Source organism: Lepisosteus platostomus, chromosome 9, assembly GCF_059453375.1.
Source record: "Lepisosteus platostomus isolate fLepPlt1 chromosome 9, fLepPlt1.hap1, whole genome shotgun sequence".
NCBI classification, from domain to species: domain Eukaryota; kingdom Metazoa; phylum Chordata; class Actinopteri; order Semionotiformes; family Lepisosteidae; genus Lepisosteus; species Lepisosteus platostomus.
The window spans coordinates 36,086,712-36,103,283 of record NC_142619.1 but is presented as its reverse complement, the minus strand read 5'-3'; the positions used below and the strand labels follow the sequence as shown (position 1 = coordinate 36,103,283).

General features: G+C 33.6%; 1 protein-coding gene across 18 annotated transcripts in view; it reads left to right on the top strand.

The window, feature by feature from the left end:
- The window catches only part of nrcama (neuronal cell adhesion molecule a), a 130,659-nt gene that overhangs the window by 38,040 nt on the left and 76,047 nt on the right, over positions 1-16,572 (top strand). For 17 of the 18 annotated variants that reach the window (XM_088644828.1, XM_088644821.1, XM_088644822.1 and 14 more), the window contains one exon: positions 2,395-2,474. The exons of the other annotated variant lie outside the window; for it this stretch is intronic. The gene's annotated coding sequence lies outside the window, so the exon portion shown is untranslated. The remainder of the gene's footprint in view (positions 1-2,394; positions 2,475-16,572) is intronic. 18 annotated transcript variants of the gene reach the window in all.

Sequence of the window (16,572 nt, the reverse complement as noted above, 5' to 3'; positions counted from 1 at the left end):
TAAGTTTATAATAGGAAGGAGAATCTGTGTTTTACATCTGAGTCTCAGCAAATTTAATAATAGTATGTGTTTGTTGTGGCTAAATCTATTGTTAGTAAAACATATTCATGTCTCAGTATTAATTTAAGTATTAATGCATTAGTTTGTCACTCTGTTGATTAGCATTGCTTTGTTGTTACTAAGAGTCGCAAGTATTATAACTATGAAAGTGTTTTGAAATCCATTTGCCTAATAACCAGAGGTTTTACTGATTGTACATTTTTTTCTGTGTTACTGTTCTTCCTATGTTTCTTTTTTTGAAGCTATATAGAAACTGAACGTTTATATTTAGGAAGTCAGCAAATACAGGCATTACTATGTTTCCTTCTGCTTCTGTAGCTTGTCTAGACTTGGTTATCTCTTGAAAAAAAAGATTATACAAATTTTACCTTATATGTTTATTTTTTACATATGTTTTACATAAAAATAAATGCTTTAGGATAGTTCTGTGTTGCTGTTGTGTGGGGTTGTGCTCTGTATTGTATATATAAAAAAATGAACTTTAATAGTTTTTATATATATTAATGCATTTCTTGTTGAAATACATTTAGAATTACATTAGGTGTACTTACTTTATGTGTGTTATGTTAAATTACATCTTTCTGGAGTTCTTGTAAATGCTTTTACTTGCAGAGAACTTTGAACAGTTTGTTTCTGAAACTGTTTGACACGCAGTACATAAATACATTATTAATACTGCACTGTGCATCCCGTTGAAGAATTTTTAGATTTAACTTTCAATAATGCATGCTCTTAGATTCCATGACTTCCTTGCTTTTTTTAAAGCAACTCCTTTCCTTTCATCTCCATAGCAACAGTACTGGGCTTAGGTCACCTCTATAAGTTGGTATACAGTATATCAGCAGTTTGTGAGAGGGGGTTGTCTTTTTACAGTATGTAAAATTTACATTTTTTTTAAGGATTATAAAGTTCAGTGAAATATTCAAGTTGTATGTACAATACATCACCTTCACTTTTTGGTACAAATAATATCATACTGTAGTATTCAACAATAAAAGATTTTCATATGCATATGGGGCTGTATTAAGAAAGAATTAAGTAATTGTTAATCAAATTCTGGGGTACAGTCTTGGAGGGCACCTGCCTTCCAAATACACTTAAACATCAGGACTTTAACTTGGATCATTTTGACTTGTCTTATGTCATTGCTAATACACAAATTGATGAGAGGGGCCTTCAAGAGGTGGTTAGCAATTCTGCCTCACATCTCTAGAGTCCTGGTTTTGATTCTGACCAGGTGGAGTTTGCATGCTTTTCATGCATTAATGTGGAAATTCGTCAAGTGATCTGTTATTGTCCACCTCCCAGAGACATTCATGCTAGCTTGTTCAACTGCTCTAAACTATTCACATAGGCATCTCCCTCATGAAGAAGAGGCAGGTCTTCCCTGCTCATTATCTTGTCTTGTCTATCTCATGCATAGAGTATGGGAATAGCCAGAGCTTCCTGCCTTTTTGGGAAAAAGGGAAAGAAAATTGGAAATGTCAGCTAGTATTGCTAAGACATGATTCGGAATTATTTTTCTTTTTAATTCTCACACAAGCAGAGGCTTGAAAGATAGGCTCTTGAATGTTATGTCAGATACTGTACACCCTTAGACAAAAACCCTTTTCGCTGAAGAGGAGTATGAACCATTATAGGTTTCTCACTTGAGATGCGCAGACCTTAACCCTGCTTGATTAGAAATATATTTAAATATATTAAATTGAAATATAGATTAATAGAAATAGAAATTAAATATATATAATAGAAATATAATATGACATCTATCCAGTTTTGCTGTTTCCATCACAAAACTGTCCCAGCTTTTCTCTAGTACCACCAATTACATTTTCTATGGATGTTCCACTGGGCCTCAAACTGTACTACTACCAAATTAGTCTCTTCAAGAAGTTGCAAACAATTATTAAATAACCTCATTAACCTCTCTCAGCTATACAGTATGTTAAAACCTCTTTAACATATCGAGGCAAATCCCTAACTCATCAAACACACACCTCAGTTTGATAGAAAATTTGCCATTATTAATAAGGCTGACATAAAAATAATTGTTTTAAAAATATGGTATTGGATTTAACTAATCACCTAGTTTATTTAAGTGATTTCCTATTTTCTGATTTAGATTTCTTTATTCACAATTAAATACATACGCTAATCAATTCTTTTTTGTGTCTGTACTAGTTATATCCATTATCATTTTCATTTTGAGACAGATTTTCCCCAATGATTCATTACTTTTATTTCTTCTTTCACTATTTTTAGTTTGTGTCAAAGAGCAAAGAAATCCGGGTTGGACTGAGAAGAATTTTAAAATGGCATTTACCTTCTTTGCAGGTTTTAGAGCACATCCACGAAGCCTGCCAGAAAGGAAGACTGTAAGAGACGAAGGGATTAACATTGCAAGGACTCTACAGGTTGGACAAGTTTGAAGTCACGATGCTTTTGAGTTCACTTGTGAATGTACAGTACCTTATCCCTTTAGACGAACATCATACTGTATATCACAGTTTTTGTTCATGTCTTGTGGAATTTGCTAAATTAAAAGCAGCAATCAGTACTGTATGTAGTTCTCATGATCTTGATAAGCAATATGTTGTGTAAAGTTTAGTCAGATTAAGGTAGAAATGTAGAATTTTTGTAAAGCTTTTTCCTCAAGAAATCCATACAGTAGTATTTATTTTTAAAAATCAGCATTTTCAAGTAGATGCAATTGTTGTACAGTATGTGTGAATTGGTAAAATTTTGCTTTGCAAACAGGAATTTGTGTTAAACACCTATTGATTTGTAGGTCAATAAGCCCTAGAATCAGCAATAAATGTGCTCTTTGACATGCAGTAACTGGTAATCTTGTTCTGTGTAGAAATTTATCGATACTTTCTCTGTTCCTTAAATTGTTCTTCTATGAAAGTTATATATATATGGAAGAATCAATACAGAATAAGGGGTCCTTCACAAGTAATAGAGAGAATTGTAACCTTTCTGAAAATGGGCTGCAAGTGAAGTGAACTAATGTAAACTAGCTAACTAATATTTTTTAATGAACATTTCTTAAATTTGAAAACTGATCATATTTAATTATTTTCAATGGTGTTTTGTTTCTAGACAGCTGATTTAGGATTAAAATGAAAGATATGAGTGAGCATTGTGAGTAGTAGCAATGATTTAGATGCTTTCTATTTCTTTCCATTCTCTACAAAACCCCCTAAAGGTCAACTCTGCCATTGACTATTACATCAGCCAACTACGTCAGTCTGTCTGCACAAATCTGATAGAACAGAAAGACAAAGATTTTTCCCAACATGAAACATCACAGCACATTATCATTTATTCCCCCTCATGTTCTTTTGGGAAATCTGTGCAGTTGGATATTCTCTGAGTAATTTTGACATTTTAGATGTTTTTTTTAAATATAGTAACATATTTGGTAGCTTTGTTAAATTAAATAGAACAGTCAGCATTACTTTTCCAGTGTTACGGCTGCTACTCCCCGCAAGCACCTAATCAACCCTAAGCAGCACAGAACGAGGTAACTAATTATCCCCAGCTTTCTACCATCAACTTACTTCCATTTAAACCCTCTCTTCTCATCACACTGTACCTAGTATTGGTCTCTCTCTCTCTCTGGAGTTCATACCTCGCCTTCGCTAAAACTTTTCTGAATTGAAACCATTCGTCCTTGGACCACTACTTCAGTCTCATGGATCAGATTGTTATCATCCAAGGAAATCTCTCATTTTCCTAGTTCTTCCTCTACTTCACACAGAATCCAATTTATATTAAGGCTGGCCAGGCCTAACACATTTTTCCCGTTGTACAAGTAAGCTGCATTGAAAATCTCATTGACACAAAGAAAGAATAATCTAATGCAATGTGTGAAGTAGATGGTAAACACAGGCTGGAGGAAACAGTGGGGTTAATTTCCCTGGTATTTAAATTAAAGTGTATAGAAAAAAATATACTGTGTTACTGTCTTAAGATTTTCATGTTTCTTAACTATTATTGTGAAAGCTCTCACTGGGGAAGCATGTGATACAGACTTTCCTCAGTGATGAGTTAAAAGCAAGCGGCTGAGTCTTCATTTTTGATTTGTCTCATAAAGGAGTAAGCATTGGAATATAAATGGAGAAGAACGATTGACTGATTTGGCAATTTGAAACACAGTCAGGCATGAAAGTTTTGTTTGCAGAAGCTTTTGAAATTGGTTTTGAATTGTGAGCTGCCAGATTTTCTGTTTGCTGTGTCTGCCTGTGTTTATGGGATTCTTAAGGCTTTTAAAACTGTTCAGTATTATCTGTTTTTTTTTTTTTTTGTGGTGATGTGCAATAAGACTGAGAGTACTAGTGACTTATTTTTTTACTAGTTTGGGTTTGTATTTATTAGTAATATGTGTAGATGATGAAAATATTCTGATATTGACTTCACTGTAATAAAATGCTACATTAAATGCTATTGGCTGTCATTGGTTACAATACATTTAATAAAGCACGTGTTTTTCACAGAGTACTGAATCAAAAGCTGAAAACATCTTTGAACTAATCTGATAAGCTATTCCTAGAGATATGTTCTTGTACTTTTAGTTCTTTTAGCAGTTGGATGTGTATTATTCATCAGAATTAATTTTGCCATTTGAAATGTTTTAATAGCTTTTTCCACAATGCAAAGAAAGAAAGTTTAGCTTCCTTTGATAAAGTTTAGTAATTTTGTGTTTTGTGAATGAAACGTGGGATGAAACATTTCTTCCTATTTAGCTTTACATCCTGTCTCATCTAATACTTTTCAAGTGCATGTTAGTAAGGCTTTGTTTGACCTTGGATTTACATTAAAAAATTGAATTGCTTTTTCCAATACAATTATATTATGTTTGTCTTTAGTGCGAACAAAAAATATAGTTAGAATAAAATAAAAAGTTTAGAATAGCAATTGTGAGTCATAGCAATTTGAGTTGTATGTCTTAACCTACAATATCTTACATTTTTATTTTTTGTTTTTCTTTGATATCTTGAGCACTGTTTTGAAAAGACAGGTGCATAGAAAGAATTGGGAATTTAAATTTAAATTTAAAGTAATGCACCTTTACTTCTAAATATACAGTATATGTTTCTTATATGACATTAAGAGTATTAAACCAGTCAATACTTGACTCGATACCGCATTAGTGAGGTCTAATATAAGCAAAATATTTCCTTGCCTTGACAAAAGACATGTATACATGTGATTAAACAATCTCTTTAGACATGTAGAATGACTTTGCATTACCTGTAGACATGACAGTATCTTCCCAGACAAAACCTGTTCAGCCTAGCAGAGAGGTTGTGTTTCACCTACTGGACTTATCACTCACCTTTAGATATAGGGAGGATGATCATTTTTGACTGCGAGGGATAGCCAATAGATGTTATAATATGTATATTTACCATGTAGCTCAAATAAATACAAATGCTCATGTTTCCACTATTCATTTATTTTTAATGCATGTCAGTATTTGTGTGAAATACTCATAGTAAATTGTATGTTATTTTCTAATGGTAGTGTTTAAAAATATATTTTAAAATCAGAATGTACAGCTTCAGTGTAGTAAAGCTACAGACAATGTTCAAGCCAAAATATCTCAGATTTTGCTTGCCAAAGGTGAGAAAAAGATTTGTTGCCATATCTGGATTCATGAGATTATAAAGATCAGTGAAGCCCTGAGGGACAGATCAATATTTCACGTATACTGTTGCCTATCTGCTCATTTCAGTCTACTGCCACAGGGGAAGATAATTCACTGTGAGAAAGCCAACAGTGCATTAAGTTGTTGTGATTAGTGAAAATGTTACACCTCCGCATTTTGTCCTGAATGTGTACGTTATGTAAATTTTCTTTTCATGTGGTTTAAAAATTAAACCTGATGTCAGATAAAAGTACATTATGCCTAGAAATGCTGTTCTTCTTTTCCTAGTTCAACTCAATATTAAATCACTGCACAATAGTAACAAGTAATTGCTATACAACTTTAACAACTACTAAATGATAGAAACCTGTGACTGTTGCATTGATGTTATACCCAAGGTCTTCTGGTGTAATGAATTCCCCACGGCTGGAGAGACACTGTTGAGTGAGGTGTCATGAACAGGATTTTTATAGATAGGTCTAGGTAAAACAACCACACAAAACAGACACAAGGTTTTTAGAGTTAATGCCCTTTTATTTCAGTGTGAGGAAAATAACCAAAACACTCATCTTTCGGCTTCTAACTAGAATTTTTCAAGAGTCCTATCTAAAAGCTCAGCTGGCAGTGACTGTAAGCTGCTTACCGAATCCAATCACTTAAGTCTCCCTCTGAGACTCTTCCAAAACTAACATATTCAAAACTCGTTCAGTTTTGTTTTCCATTAATTGCCAAGTCAAATTCTTCATTCTCTTTTATCCTCTAGTGTAGTTTGCATAACAGTGGATCTACTCTCTGTCTCTGACTGCAGATGTTGACTGACTGTCTTACACCAGTTTTTCAGGTGACTGAGGGTGGTAGGTCATTCTCCACATCTGTCTGGGGAATTAAGTTCTAACAAGTGCTGTCATCTTTCTTGACTGGGGGAGTGTTGTAATATTTTGCAAAATTATCCTTTTAAGGGTTGTGGAACTACAGTATAAGGGGCATTGCAGTCTCAAGGCTCTTATATAGGCAGGAACTCGAAACAAACCAAGTAGTACCAAGTAGAGGACCAATACAACAGCCTGACTTCTTCAGAGTTTAAGCCAAAACAAAAATGCAACAACCAAATTGCAAATTCAACTAATTTTGGTACACTTTGTTCTTCATTCTCTCAGACTTAATGGCATCTGTACCTTCCAGGTTGCACTAAATTACTCAGGAATGAGGATGGAGCAGAGTTCACTTTATCCTCATAAAGGCTCATAAGCTTCAACTCTGCTGTTCTGCTCCTCCATGTCACACACCAGAAAATCTTGCTTTGCCTATTTTTTGCCTATTTTGCCACACAGACGTTTGGGAAATGTAGGAACAACATCCACCATCTGACTCTCTTCCCACTGCAGAGCACATATATCCAACACCTTGTGATTAAAGCCAATGACAGACTGTTAACAGTTTGGATTTCATTGTTTCTGGCTCTGAGGACATGAACAGTTGCTCAAAAAGGATCTGGACACTGAGCACTTGCATTAGCAACCTCTTTCCTTGAGCAGTCAGGTGACTGCAAGCAGCATCACTTCGTTCTCAATTTCCTTCTCTTCAGGCTCAGGCTTGGCCAACAACAATGTTTCATTATCATGCTCATTTTTGTATGTTTGCTCCCCCTTTTCATTTTTTTTTTCATTTTTTGTGCTGTGATGGCTCCTCCTCACCTTTCCCTGACACACAAACCTCCGTTATCTCCTCCTCTATATATAGGAATGATAGGAATTCCTCTCCTATACCTGACAGACAGTCTTCAGGGACATCCTGTTCCTAATATTGTAGCATTCACCTGAGATCTCTTGCTAAGATCACGGTGGCTCTAGCAACTCTTTATCTTCAGTTACAAAGCTCCTCCCTCTAATCCAGTAAGGGATAACCTTTCCACCCCCCTCCACACTAATTTCTTTGCTGGAAGACTCCCTAGGCTTTCTTGGATCTCTTGACTGGAGAAAATGCTAGTATCCACACCTGGACGACTTTGGAGACTTCAGCCATCTGCCCCCCTTAGATCCTTTTAGGCCCTCAAATGTAGCCTTTTTATATTCTGACTTGGAAAGCTTTTGTAAAGCACGTATAGTATATTGCCTTTTTATGGCCTCAATCCTGGATGACCCCCAGGATGTTCTGAAACATTTCCTGCCTTTATCACAAGCTAGAATGGTCATTCATTCAGTGGTCCAAGGATCATTCATTCAATCGGGAATTAAAAACAATGACAACAAAAATTCTTCCTTCTTTCTGGTGGCTTTGTTCTGTAATTGGTGTAATGTAATTGGTTATGGCTGGTGTTGAGTCTACTTCTTACCTTAAGGGTTGTTTACAGTAGCTTCAGCTATAACCTGACGTGCACATCCTATCCTGCCCTTCTCTCCACACACCAGAAAGTCTTTTTCTTTCTGTATTTTATGACCACCTGACCAATTGCTTTTCCCAGACTGGTTGGGTGAACGCAAATTCAAAAAGGCTACTGAAGAACATATTGCTAAAAAAATGTACTATTAAGCTCCCCACATACTGCAATGCCACAGTGTACTTGAGATTTATTTATTTGACATTGAAGCCTCTAGATTCGAATTGTTGTGTTTTCTTCTTTTTATATTTCAATACGTAAACAAATTTAGATTTCTTTTACTTGTTTGCATGCTGATTCAGCTCTTTAATCTGACATTCATTCATTGTTTGGAAGTAGTTTAGTTAACAAGAACCTAAATTCATTCATGCTACTGTAAAGTTTTCTTTAATGAATTAAGAAAAATGATTAATTGCTGTTGTTAAATGCAGATTATGTCACTTATTTTAACCTTGGTCTGGTATCTGTTGCAAACTTTTTAAAGTTCGCCTTTCATTTTCCTAATAGAATGTCAAGATCTTATAAATGCTCTAACAAAATAAAATAATTTACAATAAATGGTGTACATAAAACTAAGAATCTAACAGTGATATTTGTGTTAATTAAGAATGTACCTTATTTTTAAAAGTTTACAAATTAAAATGTTTCAAATGTTAATGTAAATCTTTTAGCTACAGTAAGTCAAACATTTTTATATAGGCTATTGTACACACATTACACATAACCCTGAAAGCAGCTGTGAATGGAATTAAAAATAACTGCATAGATCTACAACAGATTAGAGAATGATTCAGAATGTAGACGTTTCTCAACCAGTGTATATACTTTTAAGATAGTACTGTAAACTAAATTCTATTTACTTTATGATGTTACACTGCTAAAGCGAGGCAAATTGTCTTCAAATATCAAATTACTGTACAATCCATTAAAAAAATTACAATATTCATATAAAGTGACAGCTGTCCGGCACTTACAATGCTGCAAATTGTATGCTTACAGATTATTATCTGCTACTCTGCAGACCGATAATAAAGATTAAATGTGATTGTTTTTCTTTTCAGATAAGAAAGATTCTTATCACATTTACTGTGAGAACAGACATTATTTTAGATTTCTTTTCATCCGTAAGTGTTGATAAGAACAGGTAGAAATATTTTTCATTGGTCTATTTTTATCTTGGCAGTAACAGATCTTGCTATCAGTTAATGTGTAGGATAAAAATGGCCTATTCAATTAGTTTTTAAGGTATACAGCATGCAGATGAGTTTTATTACGAAACTGTCTCATTTTATGTACGTGGCCAGACATTCTTACATTGGGGAAAGTTTTATTGTTGGAGTAATTGTGGCTTAGAAAGAAAGGCTTCTTATCTACATGTATCTTTGAAATAGTAACAATTTTTAAACAATACATAATGTTTTAAAACTAATTAGATATATATACAGTATTAAAACCAGCAGAGTTCTGTGTGTATTTTGATAGAGATGTATTGATCCGTTTTACCAGAATGTTGTCTTTATTTCTCCTTCATCCTGTCTCAGTGACCGAAAAGTTCCAAAATTTTTTGTACATTTCAGAATTTCTTACTTCTTTATATAGACCCTAATTAAATTTATTATATGACAGTTTGTCCTTTTCTTTTATGGATGTCAAAAAAGTGCAGCATGTTTTTTTAAACCATAATTTAGTTAAAATGGGCAGTAAAGTTCACAAATTAAATGACATTAAACTAAATTAAATGAAATGACAAGTACCTCCCTGAACTCCCAGGAAAGAGAGTGCAAAGGGCAGCAGAAACTTCACTGGCCTTCTCCAAGCCCAGCACAGAGCTCAAACACATGGAAACGTCTTCTCATTTGACAGTTCTTCTATTGTAATTGAATTTCCTCTGTATGTAAGGAGCAGTGAAGGAGAAATGATTCATTTACTAAAGTTGAATGGCAGAGGTAAGGGGCTATTGAGAACATAAAATGTGAATGCAGAATAGAAAAACAAATATTTCTGGTTTATCAGTAATCAGATTGTTTTTTTACAAAAAAAACCCCAACATATTCAATTCTAATTGTGTAGTGTGTAATAAAATACAACACAGTTATTTAAAACTAGTTATTAGTATTGGAAATCAGCAATACCAGATGTGTTTATTTAGCAAGAAAATAGATATCCTGTGAAAAGATAGAAAGAAGAGGGCAAGAAACATCTTGGGACTTGTAGGGTTTTGCTTAGATTTGGAATGCTTCCCAAGATTATTTTATTTGCACTTAAATCATTTTGTATTCTATTCCTTCATAGTCAAGAAATAAGAAGTATTTAAAAATAATTAAAAAATAAAGTATTATAGCATTTTGATTACTGGATAATTGGACAAAGCATCTTATGTCAGCATTGTTGTTTTATGTTAACTCTGTATTTAAGTTATTAAAATGTATATATGTACTGTATATACAGTATGTGGTCCAGGTGGGTAGTTGCGTCAGCATGCGTAGTCTGCAAATTCCATGCTGAAAAGAGAACAGAGGCTCCACACCTGAAGAAGGCTCCACAGCCAAAACTATGTGTTTTCTCTCTTCTCTTTTCAGCATGGAATAAACCTATTACTTGTTCCTATACAATAGTTGTCATGTGTCTGTAGTGTCTAATGATATACAGTAGAAGTATGCTAATAGGGATAGATATAAAGTTTAAAATAATACTGATAGATTCTCTTGATCTGCATTGACCTGACACGAATGGTGATATGTTTGAGTTACAAAACCTATGCATCTGTTTTCTTTTAACTTTATTGGATTTGTCTTATTTTTTTTTTTAAGTTTCCTTAAAATCAATTGAAAAGTTAGAAATGCAATGATGTGTTTGTCCCATCTTTACTTATTCTTTTCCTTCTTTATATGGCTGTGCTGTGGTGAGAATGATTTGTACAAGTTCCTATGAAGTAAATAGAAAATAAGTGGTTGCTGTCTTTGGCAATGTTTTCACAAATTGGACATTAAGAACAGTCTTGATTTATGAGAGTTTACAAGCTGATGCTAATGTATCCTGCTTTGATGAACTTGTGACATGATGCATTTTCATCGATGTTTGTAATTATATTCTCTTTTTGTTTTGCCTGCCAGATGTGGCCTTCCAGGGCTTTCAATGTATCTGTCACAGGCACAAAGAAATAAAAGTGACCAGGACAAGAGTGGGTATTTAGAATTGCTTTTACAGTTTTGTGGTACAGGTCTGGTTCTTAAGAGAGCCTCTGGAACAATGAGGCGTTTTCAAAGCTCTGTACCCCTTAGACCCCTTTGATTTCATTTCCTGGCTTACACATATACTGTTCACTTTATACTGGAAAGAAAGCTCAAAGCTGGTGGGAGACATGGACCTCCTCTGCTCTGACCTTTCAGAGGCGCAGGTGGAGTTAAGTCTCGGAGACAAAAGTAAAGGAGGAGAGCTCTTTTGTTGGGCTAATGAATGCCAAGAAGGTTGAGCATTTTAACAACACAGTATCTGGTGTTAAGGAATATTTTCTCACAGGTCTCTCCTTGTTACTGACAAATTGCTGTGAGACTGGTTCTGCCCATCATGTGTATTTGATTTTTGTATCTTTATTGTTTTTTACAGAATTGTGCTTGAAACGTTTTTGTAACTGCTTTTCAGAGATGCCTGAGAGCATATTTTGCTTCCATTTATACTAAAGGTTACTGAATACCACACATTAATATTGATGTTAATGTTTTTCACAATAGATGCCATTAATTGGAGAGAAAATAAGGTATTTTGGGTTGTAGCTACCATATTAATGTAACTAGAAATTCATTTATTTTTCGGCCATAAATATGAGTGCTAAGGAAGTATTTATCATAACAACTAGCTTTTCATTTGTGAAATTTATAATGATTTTGGGTGACCTTTTTGGAGATAAATTGGTGTTGAAGCATGAATATGCTTTTCTACCTTCTGTTCTATTGCTCTTATATTGTAGTTGTGGGATAGACGTGAATTTTGTTGTAAATGCAGAATTATGTCATTTTGAGACTGGAATTAAAGGAGTAAAAAAGTAGTAAAACTTTTTTGGAGTAAAAAAAAAGTCAAACTTTCAGAAGTCAAAAGTATTATAAATCAAAACTCAGTCTTACCTGATACTTTCCATCAGCTTCATTTAACAAAACTATGAAGTAAAGTAGATTTAATTTCAGATTAATAGTTACAGTATACCTATCTGTATACCCTCACCAACACAATCTATAAAGATTTGACTAAATACATTACTTGTAAAAAATTTTAGATGCATTAGAGAAAAAAAAAACACTGTTCTTATTTCCACAATTCTACAGAAAGGTACTGTAGTTGCAGGTAAAAGAAAGGAGGGTTCATAATGGTTGTAATACTTGCGGAGCACTACTGTAAAGTTATATTAGATGGCACAATTCTATTGGACAGAAGATGCAAAAAGGCCTTAACACGAAAAACTGTAATCAAGCACTGTTTGTAATTTACGATGAATCTCTGATTTAAAGATTTGATTTAGTCTGGGCCAAAGGTAACTACCATTAATCGTAAAGCATGTCCAGCAGTAGCTTATTTCATGAAGTTTTATGACTGTTTTAACAGGAATTAAAGTGGCATTCTCTGTCATTAAATCATCAGTATAGAGGGATATCTATATAAAAAAATGGTCAGTTTTGGATAGTTTATTCTACATCAGATTTATATCTAATGATTATCAAAATGGTTTCAGCTATTTAAATTATGTTGTAGTGTTCTAACACTGAACTTTCCATACTTATAGCACAATATCCTGTTTTAGGCTAAAGGCAACTACAGTACATCCTTGAGAGGGAATGTGAGTATAATATCTGCTCATGTGTATAGTATATTTTAAAACCTATCAGTCGTTTCCTTATTCAATGGTAATTTCCTAAAACTAACATATATTAAATGTATTATGGTGTATGATATACTAAGATAAAAGTGAAATTATTCTAGTATTCAGTTTGTGATACAATCAGAACTCTGTGCAAGCTATAGTAAAGTGATGATTGAATGTTCTGTTGAACTGAAAATAACAATGCTCCTTTGGTTGAATAGCAAGCTGCTGACAATCAGCAGTTTATAAAGCCCAGGAAAGCTAATGGAAGAATGGTTATTGATTTGGGACAGTGCTGGAATGACAGAACTATGAATAGCTATGCATGTACAAATGAAAGGGCTGATGTCATTTATTTTTACAGACAAGACATGCAAACTTTGCAAATGGAATATTCACAATAAAGTCAGGAGTTTTGCTTTGTTAAGGATTGTCACCTCAGATTATTCTGGTGTGACAATTTAAAGTATGTTGGAAACAGTTTGCCTGACATGTTTTTAACAAATAACAATATATTTTAAAGCAATAAGTACTATATGTGCTAGTTTGTGAACAATGCAGAAGGGAGCCTGTGCACAATTATTCTTCCAGGCAGAAAATGGAAGTTTAAAGATTCAGAGACTAGGATTTGCTGATTAAATTTTAGTTTTATAACTACTGTACATGTTGGCACAGATAGAATAATTCTAATTTTTTATACACCATTTTCATGTTTCTTATTAAAAAGTGCATATTTTATTTTGGGTAAGTTGTTTATTTCATGCTAAGGATTTAATCTGTTTAATAATCCAACTGCATCTGTTAACCTAATGCATTTGCTGTTTCACTTTCTATAAAACATAATGCAGGACAGCATCTGAGACATTCATTTTTTTAACCTTTCACAGGCTGTGTTAGTAACAAGAATTATATCATAATAATATAAGATTTGTGTATATTGCACACTGTAAATATAGTTAGAGTACAGGTGGTCCAAGCATCACCATTTTGAGTTAACTGTATCATTATCCACCTGTGATTCAAAAAAATCACTTATCAGTTTCTCAGTTACCAAAGAGAATCAAACAAAATTCAGGGGTAAATTGTGGAAAATGGTAAATACTTTAGCTCAACACTCTCTGGGATGTGAGCTTTTCATTCCTTAGATGCTAGAACAAGGATTGTAATAGTAAATTAAAGGGATTGGCAAGCAGCAGTGGTAATGAAAAATAATCTGTGGTTCCAGATTTGAGTTTAAATGTTTATGTAAGTACGCAAAACAAGCTTTTTCTAAGCTGGCTGTGAACGTTTATAGGTCTCTAAGGAGCTGCATCAGCATACAAGCAGCAAAAGGAATAAGTAGAGGTTAATTCAACTGAAAAGTATAAAGAAAGAAAAAAAAGCACAACTTCGACTGCAGAGCCTTCTTCAGGTTTGTGGGAGAATGAGGGAGAAACCAGGGGTATTGAGACAAAAGGGTGGATAAAGAGGACAAAAGAAATAGAATGTGAGAATGTGTTTGGGATGTGAGAAAGGGGGTGAAAAGAGATGGAAATCTGGGAGAAAAATTCCAGGGACAGTGTGAATGGCTGAAATCAGTAAATGAATGAAGTGGTTTAAAGCATAATTAGTAAACCACTAAGAGCTGGATGAAGCTGTGAAACTAGTTTAAGTATAATGTTGGGTTCTGGTGTCTCTTTCTGGTGTCCCTGAATACCTATCAGAGGACGCACAGGGAACAATGTTTATCATGTCATTATATTATCATGGTCAAAAAAGGTAAAACAGGGACCCTTTGGCTTAGAGAGATTTTTGATTCTCCCTGCTCTGGACAAACATATAGGTTGGTAGCCATATAGTTTGTGACAGATTTCACTGGTGATATAGTGCAAGTGTGCCTCTGAGACAATGCTAGAGTTTCCGGTAGGAGCTCAAATTCTAGTCTTGCCCATTTCTGCTCTCCTACACATAAAATATCTCAACTCCTGTGTCTCCACTTAGCACATCTTTTCTTGCGCCCCTCATTATCAGCCTTGTCCTTACAGGCAGACTGACATTCCCTCAGCCTGACAAGTTACTACAGATACACTTTCAATACATTTAGTCTCTTCATCGCATTAATTAGGATTTGAATTGCAGAAAACTGATACAGAGAATTTTGCCTAACAAAATTTGACCAGATTTAGAATGAATCAAAGAAACGACGTTGAAGTCTGGCCTTTTGTCATGATGAGGTCATCACATTGGTCAAGTACAGTTGTTAAATTTTATTTACTGTTCATTAAAAAGAAAATATTACCACTGTAGCCACAGAATCCCATGAATACATCATAATTAACTTTGAATTTTACTACCATCAAAATCCCCTGGAAGAGCTGTGGTTTAATATAAATGATTTTTTTGTGTTGACCTTAATGACATAGAAGGCAGATGAAAGAAAATTATGATTAAAGCCCAGAGAAGGAATTTAGAGATGGATTATTACTTTTAATGAAACACACGGATAGTAAAGTAAAAAAATATTTGTCTTGAAGTTGCTGATGATCACTATTAGAGGAAACCATTTTTTATTGGTGATTAAACAAAAAATTATATACATAGTGTATGAATTATTCTCAGTGCAAATACAGATAAAGAAAATTAAAAAATTAAAGAGCACCTATCTGGCATGAAGATAATGTTAATTCCCAGTTGTTAATCAATTTACTATTAATACTTATGTTAATTTCACAATCCTTGAATATACATGAATGTATGGTGCATTTTACTAAAGACCTAGCAAGTTTTAGATTATATACATATAAAAAACATTGTGTTTTCTTATTTCACTGTTTTGTGTTTCATAACAGTATCCTGTCAAATAATTAAATGGTGAATGAAATATGGTGTTTGTGCTTATGAGTTACTTAATGGTATTATATATTTAAAAGGACATAAAAAGAATAATAATTTTAATTCAAATGGTTATTATATATTTAGTAAATATATCCCTGTTACATAATTAAAATAATATAATTTAAATGTTTAACTGTGCATTAAGTATTTCTGTAAAAGTGCTCTAGAATGATAAAGTCAAGAGTGCTATATAATAAATTGATATCATACTGAAAATCCACAGTGTAGTTTTGCTGTAGTCACAATCACAACATAAAGGTGTATATATACATTACGGTATATATATATATGCAATGTTCTTAATTAAAATGAATAGTTGTTTTTATGTTATGGATAAGGCAATGGATAAGGCCAGACTGAAAACATTCCCGTGCTCCATCCAACATGTTTGTTTATGCTAATAAAGTGCTACATTCTACATAACAATAGCCCAGTGGATACATACTGTGCTTCAATTCTGTCAGTGCTGATTTCCTTAAGAACCAGACCTTTGAGTTTGAAAAAAAGTGTCCTCTATTCAGCAATTCCAGAAAACACACTTTCTCACGGGGTGTTTTCTGATACATACAGTAGGTAGTTGCTATTGGTAAAAAATCTCAATTTTTGGAATTGAATATAAATCCCATCTCAGAAATTTTAACAAATTCAAGGATGGGTCTGCAGCCACTTACGCTTATAATTATTATGATGTAAGGTGCCATTTCTGAAAATATAATGCACTTTTTTCTCATCCATAGTCTTACTCATATCACCTTA